This window comes from Coregonus lavaretus (assembly GCF_964263955.1).
Source record: "Coregonus lavaretus genome assembly, chromosome: 20".
NCBI classification, from domain to species: domain Eukaryota; kingdom Metazoa; phylum Chordata; class Actinopteri; order Salmoniformes; family Salmonidae; genus Coregonus; species Coregonus lavaretus.
In genome coordinates, this window is record NC_140007.1 from 21081784 (window position 1) to 21096305 (window position 14522).

At 38.9% G+C, this 14522-nt stretch overlaps 1 pseudogene across 1 annotated transcript in view; it reads left to right on the forward strand.

Annotated features, from left to right (window-relative positions):
• LOC311147639 (elongation factor 1-alpha 2-like) overlaps positions 1-13690 on the forward strand; it is a 29834-nt pseudogene extending 16144 nt beyond the window's left edge. The window contains exon 9 of the transcript in view: positions 13563-13690. The product of the transcript in view is annotated as an elongation factor 1-alpha 2-like (transcript). The remainder of the gene's footprint in view (positions 1-13562) is intronic.
• The last annotated feature ends 832 nt before the right edge of the window (positions 13691-14522 follow it).

The following is a 14522-nucleotide window of genomic DNA, read 5'->3' on the forward strand; positions in this document are numbered from 1 at the left end:
TTGTACTCATCCTTCTTCTTCCTCCAAACACGGCGAGTGGAGTTTAGACCAAAAAGCTCTATTTTTGTCTCATCAGACCACATGACCTTCTCCCATTCCTCCTCTGGATCATCCAGATGGTCATTGGCAAACTTCAGACAGGCCTGGACATGCGCTGGCTTGAGCAGGGGGACCTTGCGTGCGCTGCAGGATTTTAATCCATGAAGGCGTAGTGTGTTACTAATGGTTTTCTTTGAGACTGTGGTCCCAGCTCTCTTCAGGTCATTGACCAGGTCCTGCCGTGTAGTTCTGGGCTGATCCCTCACCTTCCTCATGATCATTGATGCCCCACGAGGTGAGATCTTGCATGGAGCCCCAGACCGAGGGTGATTGACCGTCATCTTGAACTTCTTCCATTTTCTAATAATTGCGCCAACAGTTGTTGCCTTCTCACCAAGCTGCTTGCCTATTGTCCTGTAGCCCATCCCAGCCTTGTGCAGGTCTACAATTTTATCCCTGATGTCCTTACACAGCTCTCTGGTCTTGGCCATTGTGGAGAGGTTGGAGTCTGTTTGATTGAGTGTGTGGACAGGTGTCTTTTATACAGGTAACGAGTTCAAACAGGTGCAGTTAATACAGGTAATGAGTGGAGAACAGGAGGGCTTCTTAAAGAAAAACTAACAGGTCTGTGAGAGCCGGAATTCTTACTGGTTGGTAGGTGATCAAATACTTATGTCATGCAATAAAATGCAAATTAATTACTTTAAAATCATACAATGTGATTTTCTGGATTTTTGTTTTAGATTCCGTCTCTCACAGTTGAAGTGTACCTATGATAAAAATTACAGACCTCTACATGCTTTGTAAGTAGGAAAACCTGCAAAATCGGCAGTGTATCAAATACTTGTTCTCCCCACTGTATATGTCTCGACACACCATTGAATTAGATATCGTACAAACCCCCTAACAGACGAAATAAAACAACAGTGCTGATGACCTCATTGGTAATGTTAAATTGTTTATTTCTGGTTACAGTTTACAGCCTAGGCCTAATCAATCCAATAGTTTTAAATATTTATTTATATTTATTTTCTATCGTGGTCACAGGCAGGCAATGGTCATACACAGGTAGGCAAACAGGCAGGTGAAACAAAACTAGGACTGAAGGCTAAAACTGGTTCTCACAAACGAGCTAGGAAAAGGCTTAGTAGAGTCAAAACGAACAATACCTCACAAGGCACAAACAGAAATAACTGAACTAAATAAGGAGCTGATGAGATCAGGTGAGTAACTAACACAGATGAAATCAATGAACAAAAATGAAAGACAGGGCTATGTATAATCATATAATTGGCATATACATTACTCTTACTGAATTTCCACATGGGCGAGGATATTGGAAATGTAATCAAAGCCTATTGGATGATAACTTGTTTTTAACTAGGACAGAGGAATTCATAACTGATTTTTTCCGACATAACATAGGTACAGCAAATCCCCTTATTGTATGGGACACCTTTAAATGTGCCTTTAGAGGCCATGCAATTCAGTACTCATCTCGAAAGCAAAAGCAATTTAGGTCAAAAAAGTCCATACTAACAAAGGAAATAGAAGGTCTAACAGAACAGATACAGTGGGGGAAAAAAGAATTTAGTCAGCCACCAATTGTGCAAGTTCTCCCACTTAAAAAGATGAGAGAGGCCTGTAATTTTCATCATAGGTACACGTCAACTATGACAGACAAAATGAGATTTTTTTTCTCCAGAAAATCACATTGTAGGATTTTTAATTAATTTATTTGCAAATTATGGTGGAAAATAAGCATTTGGTCAATAACAAAAGTTTCTCAATACTTTGTTATATACCCTTTGTTGGCAATGACACAGGTCAAACGTTTTCTGTAAGTCTTCACAAGGTTTTCACACACTGTTGCTGGTATTTTGGCCCATTCTCTAGAGCAGTGATGTTTTGGTTTGCACACACAGGTTTGCACACACTGCAGCAGGGATTTTGGCCCACTCCTCCATACAGACCTTCTCCAGATCCTTCAGGTTTCGGGGCTGTCGCTGGGCAACACGGACTTTCAACTCCCTCCAAAGATTTTCTATGGGGTTGAGATCTGGAGACTGGCTAGGCCACTCCAGGACCTTGAAATGCTTCTTCCTTCATTGCCCGGGTGGTGTGTTTGGGATCATTGTCATGCTGAAAGACCCAGCCACGTTTCATCTTCAATGCCCTTGCTGATGGAAGGAGGTTTTCACTCAAAATCTCATGATACATGGCCCCATTCATTCTTTCCTTTACACGGATCAGTCGTCCTGGTCCCTTTGCAGAAAAACAGCCCCAAAGCATGATGTTTCCACCCCCATGCTTCACAGTAGGTATGGTGTTCTTTGGATGCAACTCAGCATTCTTTGTCCTCCAAACACGACGAGTTGAGTTTTTACCAAAAAGTTTTATTTTGGTTTCATCTGACCATATGACATTCTCCCAATCCTCTTCTGGATCATCCAAATGCACTCTAGCAAACTTCAGACGGGCCTGGACATGTACTGGCTTAAGCAGGGGGGCACGTCTGGCACTGCAGGATTTGAGTCCCTGGCGGCGTAGTGTGTTACTGATGGTAGGCTTTGTTACTTTGGTCCCAGCTCTCTGCAGGTCATTCACTAGGTCCCCCCGTGTGGTTCTGGGATTTTTGTTCACCGTTCTTGTGATCATTTTGACCCCACGGGGTGAGATCTTGCGTGGAGCCCCAGATCGAGGGAGATTATCAGTGGTCTTGTATGTCTTCCATTTCCTAATAATTGCTCCCACAGTTGATTTCTTCAAACCTAGCTGCTTACCTATTGCAGATTCAGTCTTCCCAGCCTGGTGCAGGTCTACAATTTTGTTTCTGGTGTCCTTTGACAGCTCTTTGGTCTTGGCCATAGTGGAGTTTGGAGTGTGACTGTTTGAGGTTGTGGACAGGTTTATTTTATAATGATAACAAGTTCAAACAGGTGCCATTAATACAGGTAACGAGTGGAGGACAGAGGAGCCTCTTAAAGAATAAGTTACAGGTCTGTGAGAGCCAGAAATCTTGCTTGTTTGTAGGTGACCAAATACTTATTTTCCACCATAATTTGCAAATAAATGCATTAAAAATCCTACAATGTGATTTTCTGGAAAAAAAAATCTCAATTTGTCTGTCATAGTTGACGTGTACCTATGATGAAAATTACAGGCCTCTCTCATCTTTTTAAGTGGGAGAACTTGCACAATAGGTGGCTGACTAAATACTTTTTTCCCCCACTGTAGATAGCAATAAAAACTGTAACATAGAGGCTCAGAATAAATTACAGGAAAAACAAAAATAAATGGAGAAACTTATTCAAGAAAGATCAAGTGTAATATATTATAAAAATAAAACAAACTGGATGGAATATGGGGAAAAATGCACCAAATTCTTTTTTAATCTTCAGCATAGGAATGCTACTAAAAAGAATGTACTGAAACTGGTTACAAATGACGGAGTCACCCATGATTCACCAAATGATATTTTGATGGAGGAAACAAAGTACTTTAAGCATATGTTTTCGTTTCAGTCGCCTCCATCTCCTCTAACTGAAGCTAATTGTAGAGATTTTTTTTCTATTGATAATGTAAAATTAACAGCCATACAGAAAGACTCATGTGAAGGTGAAATTACAGAGGGGGAACTTCTGGATGCAATTAAAGACTTTAAGTCCAGGAAAACTCCAGGGTTGGATGGCATACCAGTCTAGGTATACCAAACCTTTTCTGATATACTCAGAGGACCGTTATTAGCATGTTTTAACCACTCCTATGTAAATGGTAGATTATCAGACACTCAAGAAGAAGTTCTGATTTCATTATTACTGAAACAGGATACAAAGTGGAAAATACAAAGATCCAGTCCATTAAAACATTTGGAGGCCCCTTACACTTCAGTGTTGTGATGCAAAAGATTCTAGCAAAATGTATTGCTCATAGAATTAAAAAGGTATTGTCGGACATTATTCATTCTAATCAGACAGGTTTTTTACATGGAAGATACATTGGAGATAATATAAGGCAAGTACTGGAAACAATAGAACACTATGAATAATCTGGGAAACCAGGCCTGCTATTCATAGCAGACTTCGAAAAGGCATTTGATAAAGTACGACTGGGGTTTATATATAAATGCCTGGAGCCTTTCAATTTTGGAGAATCTCTTATAAAATGGGTTAAAATCATGTATAGTAACCCTAGGTGTAAAATAGTAAATAATGGCTATTTCTCAGAAAGTTTTAAACTGTCAAGAGGAGCGAAACAAGGTTGTCCACTATCGGCATATCTATTTATTATGGCCATCGAGATGTAAGCTATTAAAATCAGAACCAACAATAATATCAAAGGATTAGAAATCCAGGGCTTAAAAACGAAAGTGTCATTGTACGCTGATGATTCATGGTTTCTTTTAAATCCACAACTTGAATCCCTCCACAGCCTCATAGAGGATCTAGATACATTTTCTAAAATCTCTGTATTACAACCAAATTATGATAAATGTACTACAGTGAGGGAAAAAAGTATTTGATCCCCTGCTGGTTTTGTACGTTTGCCCACTGACAAAGAAATTATCAGTCTATAATTTTAATGGTAGGTTTATTTGAACAGTGAGAGACAGAAGCTTCAGTCATACAAAAGTTACACTTAAATCCGAACTGGTTCTCTAGCAAATTAGTAAGATTGTCTCACCCAATGTTCAAGAATGGCCTTTTTCCCTTTATTCAGATTACAACCTCACACTTTCAGTTATTTGAAAAGGAAATAATCTCCCAAATATCACTATTTCTAAAACAAGCCATAGAAAGTTGGTTGCAATTTCAATTGAATCCTCCAGAAATGGCAGAACAAATAATACAACAAAAATTGTGGTTAAACTCAAATATACTAATTGATAAAAAACATTTTTTTTGACAAAATGTTTAAAAAAGGTATAATCTTCGTAAATTATATCATCGGTAGGACTGGTGGAGTTATGTCGCACATGCAGCTAACAAAAACATATGGAAATGTCTGCTCTACCCAAAATTACAACCAAATAATTGCAGCATTACCACAAAAATTGTCTGTCGGCCTTGCATTAAAGAACAAAAGTTGGTTAAAGAAAACTGTGATAAATAAAAAAGTATACCAGTTTCATTTAAGGACCAAAGGATTGACAGCCATCCCATATAGATAGCAAAATAGTTGGGAAGAGATTTTTAACGTACCGATCCCATGGCATAGTGTTTATGAACTGATACGCAAAACGACGCCGGATTCAAAACTTAAATTTTTCAATTTAAATTATTATATAAGTTCTTGCTACCAATAGAATGTTATTTATATTGGGGATACCATCTTCCCAGCTCTGCAGATTTTGCTGCGAAGAGAGCATCATTAGATCATTTGTTTTGGTACTGTCCATTTGTAGCTTGTTTTTGGACACATGTCCAGGAATGGCTAAAGGATTGCAATATTTACCTGGAGCTAACCTTGCAGGTAGCATTACTGGGTGATCTGAAAAGTCATAGTCAATTGATCAATAATATAATAATACTTTTAGCAAAAAAAATTATTTTCAATCTGTAGAAACAATGAGAATAGAAAGGTTTAGAACTTTTGTAAAACATCACAGTACAGTTGAAAAATATATGGCAAATAGAAATCCAATATGGATGGTGTTAAGAGATAGATGGGTGGTGTTGAAGGATGGGACTAATAACAACTAACAACAACTAATAACAACAAGATAACTAATAATGTAAGCATACTGTGTCCATAATAAGTATATAGGTTATAGGTTGAGAGCTTTTGTGAAAGAGCACAGTTAGAAAGATATGGCATATAGAAGCAAACCAGATGGACATCATGAAAATGATCGGAGAGACTGAGGGTAGAGGACGTTCAGGAGTAAAAACAAACATAATATAATTATTGTAAAATTGACTGTGTCCATAAAATGTATATAGTATGTATGAGCTGGAAGTAGAGGCCTAAGCATTGTTGTTCAGTAGTTTACTCCAATTAGGGAATGGGTGGTGGGGTTGGAAAGTAATAAAGGGAAATATCTTTTTTAAAAGGAAATGTATATATGCATGTATGCATGTATGTATGTATGTATGTATGTATGTATGTATGTATGTATGTATGTATGTATGAATGTATGTGTATATATTGTGGCAGATCAGGGGGTTGGGTCAAGACGTTTACACAGATCAGACACGGACAGAGTATGAGTAGCTCGGTTTCAAGGGTGTTTATTAATAAAATAATCAAAAGAAAAGGTTAGGTCTCCCCCATGAGACCCTCTCCACGATACCGTCTTTATGGGCCTTGCACAGCTGGTGAGCAATCCGCCCTTAATTACTCACCAGCTCTCAATCAGCACCAATTAGTCCTGTCCGGGGAGCCCGTCGAGACCTGGCATGTCCAGCAGATGGAGCCACTGCCTCGTGATGTATACTCCATTTGTTACCAGGCCTCAACGAGTCTCCCCCTGTTGGCTGACCTGCTGTACGCCACAATATATATTTGCGAGAAAAAAAAACATATGGGCGATTGGAAGTGATGCAAACAATTACATTGATGGAAGTTACAATATATCTGCAATATTAAAGCTGATCTACCCCCTAAAAAAAAAAAAAAAAAAAAAGATAGAACACAAAGAAACAGGGCTACATACAAGAACACAAGGTGAACTAAGAAAATAAATACAGAACCTTACAATAATATTCATATATATTGTACCCAACATCCGATTTGGACCAAACCTCTTCTTAAAAATAATTAAGAAGCGAGGATTTCAAATCAATAGTCAAAAGCCACCCACGGACCACCCCAAACCTCAAACCAAGCCCACCACAACAGCCAGTATACAGTATCAGTTCTCTATGTTTGACAAGTAGTATGAAGCTGCGGCTTGGAGTATTGTTTATTCATCCTAATGTATGTAATGTATTCACAGTGAATTTGGTGACATTTTTTTCCCCCTGTTCAGAGAAATTAGCCATTGAAGTTGCTTGCATTTTCCCCATAAATGAGTGTGAAAGTACCAGGTTTTGCCCACTAGATGCCGCTGTTCCTGCTTCTGCCACACACATTTATCAATTTTGCTGGTCTGTTGGGTTAATAAAATGGATCACAACACATAGTATGAATAAACATTACTCCAAGCCGCAGCTTCATACTACTTGTCAAACATAGAGAACTGATACTGTATACTAGTCATTGAGGTGGGCTTGGTGTGGGATTTGGGGGGTCCATGGGTGGCTTTTGTCTATTTATTTTGGATATCATTCAACAAAATAATGTTGCAGGAATGATTATCTTATCTGTTTCTAACTACAGAAACAATTTCAGAACAATCTGAGATGGTGGTTGTTACCCATCTTTCTTGTGCTTTTTGAGGTGGAACGACTCGGCTACAAAAACAGATGATTTCAATGGAATATTATAGGCTACAGTCATTGCATTTGCAGTTTACGCTTCATAAGCAATAAACAGTGGCGTTATTGATCTACACTGATTTGTAATACACAACTTTGCCGATCATTTCTTAGAGTACAGTGGAAGTTGATAAAAGTGCTTCATTTTTCTAAGTAAAACAAACCCATTTTCCGCCCTTCATTAAGATTTTACAGTTTGAAAAAGAATTTTATATATTTCAAAATGGCCTCCCATTGGTCATATTTTAAAAATTACCAATCACATCATGTTTTTGTCTCTGAACTGATAGGATGCCATTTAAAGTAGACCTAGGCTATATAAAACCATAAATAAAACCCTCCTCAGTTTTCATTAAAACTGTGAAATCTGATGATGAAGGATGCAGGCGGAAACACGTTTTTACTTTTAACAGTAAAGGACTTCAATGTCCTCCAGAGTTGCTGAATTCATCTTCACTTCAGTTTGCACCTCAATTCATACACCTTGGTTGGAGAGCGGGGTAATGTCAGTGTTCTTCCATTTGCACTCACCTGTTGTGAGAACAATGAGTATGGGCAAGTCTGATTGGCTTTGTTGTACCACAGCATCAGACCTTCATGGTTGCACCTTTACAATGCAGAAAACTGCTTGTCTTAAGCCCAAACTGTTCAAAATATATTTTATATAACCGGAGCAACAACAAAAAAAATGATATCACCGATTAGAGAGGCACATTTAATTTAAAAAAATCATAAACCACGTCGCGGGCCATTTAAAACTAGGCTACTCGACACCCATGTCCAGTCATGCTATCTAGCTAGCTAACAACCTACACAGTCATTTAACCAGTAGGCCTATGGTTTAAGATGGTACTGGAAGGAAGGGAAGGGCCTCCTGGTTACTCTAGGACAGGACTGCCCAACCCTGTTCCTGGAGAGCTACTGTCCTGTAGGTTTTTGCTCCAACCCTAATCTAGCACACTTGATTCTAATAATTAGCAGGTTGATAAGATGAATCAGGTTAGTAACACCTGGGGTTGGAGCGAAAACCTACAGGAGGGTAGCTCTCCAGGAACAGGGTTGGGCAACCCTGCTCTAGGAGATGTGTTTCAAAAGTAGGAGGGCAATTCCACTGTAACAGAGTGACGCTGAGACTCACTTTTTCACGTTTTAAAATGTATGCCAAGCAAAAAACATTGATTGCAAAGTTTAACAAACCATACACCTACAGTATACGCAGAAGTCTACTTTTAATTACAATTTTACTAAAACACATTTATTTGAGGAACAGTGCAGATGCGAAATTTGGTAACAGAATGACAGTAAAATCTCCCTCAGTTTTTTATGTGACCACGTTCTCCAAAAACTCTAAAATATCTACTCCGAATTAAGATTAAAAGATGTCTGCAGAAGGAATGGGGTGTCAGCTATGATATGACATCTTGAGTTAGATTTCTTTTTGGGGGGGGTTATTGAACTACAGTTAGTGAAGTGGATCAACATCTGGTAACAGAATGACGGTAACAGAATTACATCATGGGTCCTTGATCTGTACTACACAGAAATGCATACTTATGAATGTCTTTCTATTCATGGTGATGTATCCTGAATAGGTACACAAAGGTAGAAAAATGTAATATCCTCCTTTGTATGTTTGGCTATTATTCTACACACTGGCTGTTATTCCGCCCCCAAACAAGACCAAATTTGGTTGGTCCAGACAAACCAAATCTGTACCAATCATAGACGTCTATGTTTCAAAAGTTTGGGCATCACAGTACAGTACAGTACAGTACAGTGCAATAGAGTACAGTAGAGCACTGTACAGTAAAGTAAAGAAAAGTTGAGTATGCCTCCCGAGTGACTTATTGGTCTAAGGCACTGCATCGCAGTGCTAGAGGCGTCACTACAGACCCGGGTTCGATCACGGGCTGTGTTGCAGCCGGCCGCAACCGGGAGACCCATGAGGTGGCGCACTATTGGCCCAGCGTCGTCCGGGTTAGTGGAGGGTTTTGCCAGCTGGGATGTCCTTGTCCCATCGCGCTCTAGCGATTCCTTGTGGCAGGCCGGGCGCATGCACGCTGACTTCGGTCACCAGCTGTATGTTATTTCCTCTGACACATTGGTGCGGCTGGCTTCCGGGTTAAGCGAGCAGTGTGTCAAGGAGCAGTGCGGAGGACGCATGGCTCTTGACCTTCGCCTCTTCCCAGTCTGTACGGGAGTTGCAGCGATGGGATAAGACTGTAACTACCAATTGGGGAGAAAAAGGGGTAAAAAACAAATAAATACTTGAGTAGAATATAGTACATCACAGTACAGTACAGTAGGACACAGTACAGTACAGTCGTGGTCAAAAGTTTTGAGAATGACACAAGTATTGGTCTTCACAAAGTTCGCTGCTTCAGTGTTATGAGATATTTTTGTCAGATGTTACTATGGTATACTGAAGTATAATTACAAGCATTCCATAAGTGTCAAAGGCTTTTATTGACAATTACATTAAGTTTATGCAAAGAGTCAATATTTGCAGTGTTGACCCTTCTTTTTCAAGACCTGTCAATTAACTTCTGGGCCACATCCTGACTGATGGCAGCCCATTCTTGCATAATCAATGCTTGGAGTTTGTCAGAATTTGTGGGTTTTTGTTTGTCCACCCGCCTCTTGAGGATTGAACACAAGTTCTCAATGGGATTAAGGTCTGGGGTGTTTCCTGGCCATGGACCCAAAATTTCGATGTTTTGATCCCGAGCCACTAAGTTATCACTTTTGCCTTATGGCAAGGTGCTCCATCATGCTGGAAAAGGCATTGTTCGTCACCAAAATGTTCTTGGATGGTTGGGAGAAGTTGCTCTCGGAGGATGTGTTGGTACCATACTTTATTCATGGCTGTGTTCTTAGGCAAAATTGTGAGTGAGCCCACTCCCTTGGCAGAGAAGCAACCCCACACATGAATGGTCTCAGGATGCTTTACTGTTGGCATGACACAGGACTGATGGTAGCGCTCACCTTGTCTTCTCCGGACAAGGTGTTTTCCGGATGCCCCAAACAATCGGAAAGGGGATTCATCAGAGAAAATGACTTTACCCCAGTCCTCAGCAGTCCAATCGCTGTACCTTTTGCAGAATATCAGTCTGTCCCTGATGTTTTTCCTGGAGAGAAGTGGCTTCTTTGCTGCCCTTCTTGACACCAGGCCATCCTCCAAAAGTCTTCGCCTCACTGTGCGTGCAGATGCACTCACACCTGCCTGCTGCCATTCCTGAGCAAGCTCTGCACTGGTGGTGCCCCGATCCCGCAGCTGAATCAACTTTAGGAGACGGTCCTGGCGCTTCCTGGACTTTCTTGGGCGCCCTGATGTTCTTGATGATCCGATAAATGGTTGATTTAGGTGCAATCTTACTAGCAGCATTATCCTTGCCTGTGAAGCCCTTTTTGTGCAAAGCAATGATGACAGCACGTGTTTCTTTGCAGGGAATCATGGTTAATAGAGGAAAAACAATGATTTCAAGCACCACCCTCCTTTTAAAGCTTCCAGTCTGTTATTCTAACTCAATTAGCATGACAGAGTGATCTCCAGTCTTGTCCTTGTCAACGCTCTCACCTGTGTTAACGAGAGAATCACTGACATGATGGCAGCTGGTCCTTTTGTGGCAGGGCTGAAATGCAGTGGAAATGTTTTTTGGGGATTAAGTTCATTTTCATGGCAAAGAGGGACTTTGCAATTAATTGCAATTAATCTGATCACTCTTCATGACATTCTGGAGTATATGCAAATTGCCATCATCAAAACTGAGGCAGCAGACTTTGTGAAAATTAGTATTTGTGTCATTCTCAAAACTTTTGACCATGACTGTACATGAAGTACAGTAAAGTAGAGTATAATTCAGTATAGTAGAGCACAGTCCAGTAGAGTATATTACATTATACTGTACTCTACTAATGTGTGCTCTGCTGTACATTAGTGAACTCTACTGTACTGAACTATACTCTACTTTTCTTTACTTTAATGTACTGAACTCTACTGTGCTCTACTGTCTGTACTGCACTGTGCTGTACTGTATGGACTGTGCTGTAATGGGCTCTACTAAAACTGTGGTTTGTAACTACTATGATTTCCCATTGTGGCCAATTCAATTGCTGTCACTCTGTTAATGATTTGGTAACACAGACGCATTTTAATAACTTAATAATTATTGTTATCAGTTAAAACCCTATTACTAATGGTTAAGTCTACCTTTACTTGTTACTTATGTGAAATTTCATAATCCTCCTTCTGCTTGATGGAGAGAAATTATAAAATAACTTAAAGCTAGAATCCTTAATTGAAACAATAACAAAGCCTTCACCCTACCTCTGTTTTGGTATAAAGCTGAGTGATGGGCCTGGAGAAATGTAACCACTCTCAAGTTCATAGACAGAGCTATGGATGCAAGGACTGACCATGATATCAACATGATAGTTTTAACCATATTTTGAGGCTATACAGTGTTTATTTACATTTACATTGTTTACAAACATTGGAGTAAAACAAACTTATATTTTTGGTTCTCATGGGGTACGCCAGTTGAACTAAGCTCATTGGGCATTTGTAAGTTATATTCTTCAAGAATCAATGTGTGTATATATAATTAATTTATCAGTTCAAAAATCAATGTAGCAACTAAGGATTCTAGCTTTGAAGCTATGTGGGTTTTTGGTAACAGAATGACAAGACACTAGGCAATATTTCTCAAACTTACAGAAGGCAAATCATTTCTGCAAAACCAAATATAAATGCTGATATTAGTTGGCAGGGTCATTTACTTCAACATGATTGAATTTTGATGTATTTCAAATACCTTTTAACCCTTTAACTGGCACACCAATAAATACATATAAAAACAAAAACAATAAATGTATATGTGTGTATTTCACCTTAATATAGGCCATACATTAATATTTTTTATTTGCATGACTTAAAATAGATAACGCATCACAAACATCTCAACCAGCCAGTTGAGTTGCCCAATTAGGGTAAACAAATGTTGTATTAGGGTGAACTAATTTCGTATTAGAATTTGCATAGACTTTTTAATCATAAAAAAAATGATACATTAATTAACATCATGTCTGCTTCAGTTACTTATAATGGAAGACAGGCCTAGTTAAATGAGAACTGATATCAAATATTTATGAAATATGATACATTTGTGTGTCAAAATATGAATGTTCAAATATATGGAAATTAATGCGTTTACTGTTTATATGCTCATAATATCTGTAAAATGACATGTACTGAATAATATTGTGAAACATATTGAAGATAGCAGGCAGACAGTAAATACCGATATGAATATGAAAATATGTTTTTATTTGCACAGACAAAAAAATCCCTTAACAATATTTCTCCATTGTCCATAATAGCTAGCTTTGACTAAATTGCATTCCTTTAATTGGCAACTCAACCGCCTGGTAGAGCATATTTTTTAAGAGTTCTTAAAAATATAAAACAACAACATTCCAAAGACATTTGACTGTCTTGTAATTTCCAATTTCATTCACAATTAGTACTGAAAATGTGTGATTAATGAGGTTCGGTTATGCTAACGTTCACTTCCTGGTTTTCAACCATCTTTGAATGTGTGTTAAAAAAAAATACAGGAGTCCGATAATGAAAACCACATGATAATTTTACTAAATGGCATTGGTTGAGATGATAAAATATGCCAATAAAAATGTATTTTTAATTTTATTTAAAATACTTTTTCTAGAAGTTGTTTTTCAATACCCCTTTTCCATCTGTGTGCTTATTCCTAATGTTTAGGATAGGAAATGTTTGAAAAATGTATGTATGCCTTCATTTCCCAAAAATACAGACACTTAGCTTTCATGTCACACCAAATTTGATATGCTCCTATAATCTTCACGTTGATGCTCATGGGTCCTTTTACATGAAAATGACCAGGATTCATATAGACAAGGCTTAATGTAGATCTAAATCAATTTATTTTCTGGTAATCCTTAATACTGTTTGGTGCTTAACTTTTTAAAGTTGGGTTCTACCAATTTAAAAAAGTTCATTTAGAAGTCAGCGCCTGTTTAAGTTTGTCTACATTTTACAAACATATGTAATCTCTCCTATTTGTATAGGCTTCTGTGGGAAGACGGGAAGGCCCAAGCAATGTGGTGCAGAACAGTCGAGACTGAGCTCCAACAACATCAGCAGAGCTAGGGCACGCCGCACAGTGGAGAAGATGGCCAAAGACTGCCAGAAGTAGAGAGCCTTTGTTACTGCCCTACAGTGGCTTGCGAAAGTATTCACCCCCTTGGCATTTTTCCTATTCTGTTGCCTTACAACCTGGAATTAAAATGGATTTTTTGGGGGTTTGTATCATTTGATTTACACAACATGCCTACCACTTTGAAGAAGCAAAATATATTTTTGTGTGAAACAAACAAGAAACAAGACAAAAAAATTGAAAACTTGAGCGTGCATAACTATTCACCCCCCTAAAGTCAATACTTTGTAGAGCCACCTTTTGCAGCAATTACAGCTGCACATCTCTTGGGGTATGTCTCTATAAGCTTGGCACATCTAGCCACTGGGATTGTTGCCCATTCTTCAAGGCAGAACTGCTCCAGCTCCTTCAAGTTGCATGGGTTCCACTGGTGTACAGCAATCTTTAAGTCATAACACAGATTATCAATTGGATTGAGGTCTGGGCTTTGACTAGGCCATTCCAAGACATTTAAATGTTTCACCTTAAACCACTCAAGTGTTGCTTTAGTTTCAGTCTTCTCTGGAAGACTGAAACAGGTTTCCCTTCAAGAATTTCCCTGTATTTCGCACCATCCATCATTCCTTCAATTATCTACAGTTTCCCAGTCCCTGCCGATGCTGCCACCACCATGCTTCACTGTGGGGATGGTGTTCTCGGGGTGATGAGAGGTGTTGGGTTTATGCCAGACATAGCGTTTTCCTTGATGGCCAAAAAGCTCAATTTTAGTCTCATCTGACCAGAGTACCTTCTTCCATATGTTTGGGGAATCTCCCACATGCCTTTTGGCGAACACCAAACGTGTTTGCTTATTTTTTTCTTTAAGCAATGG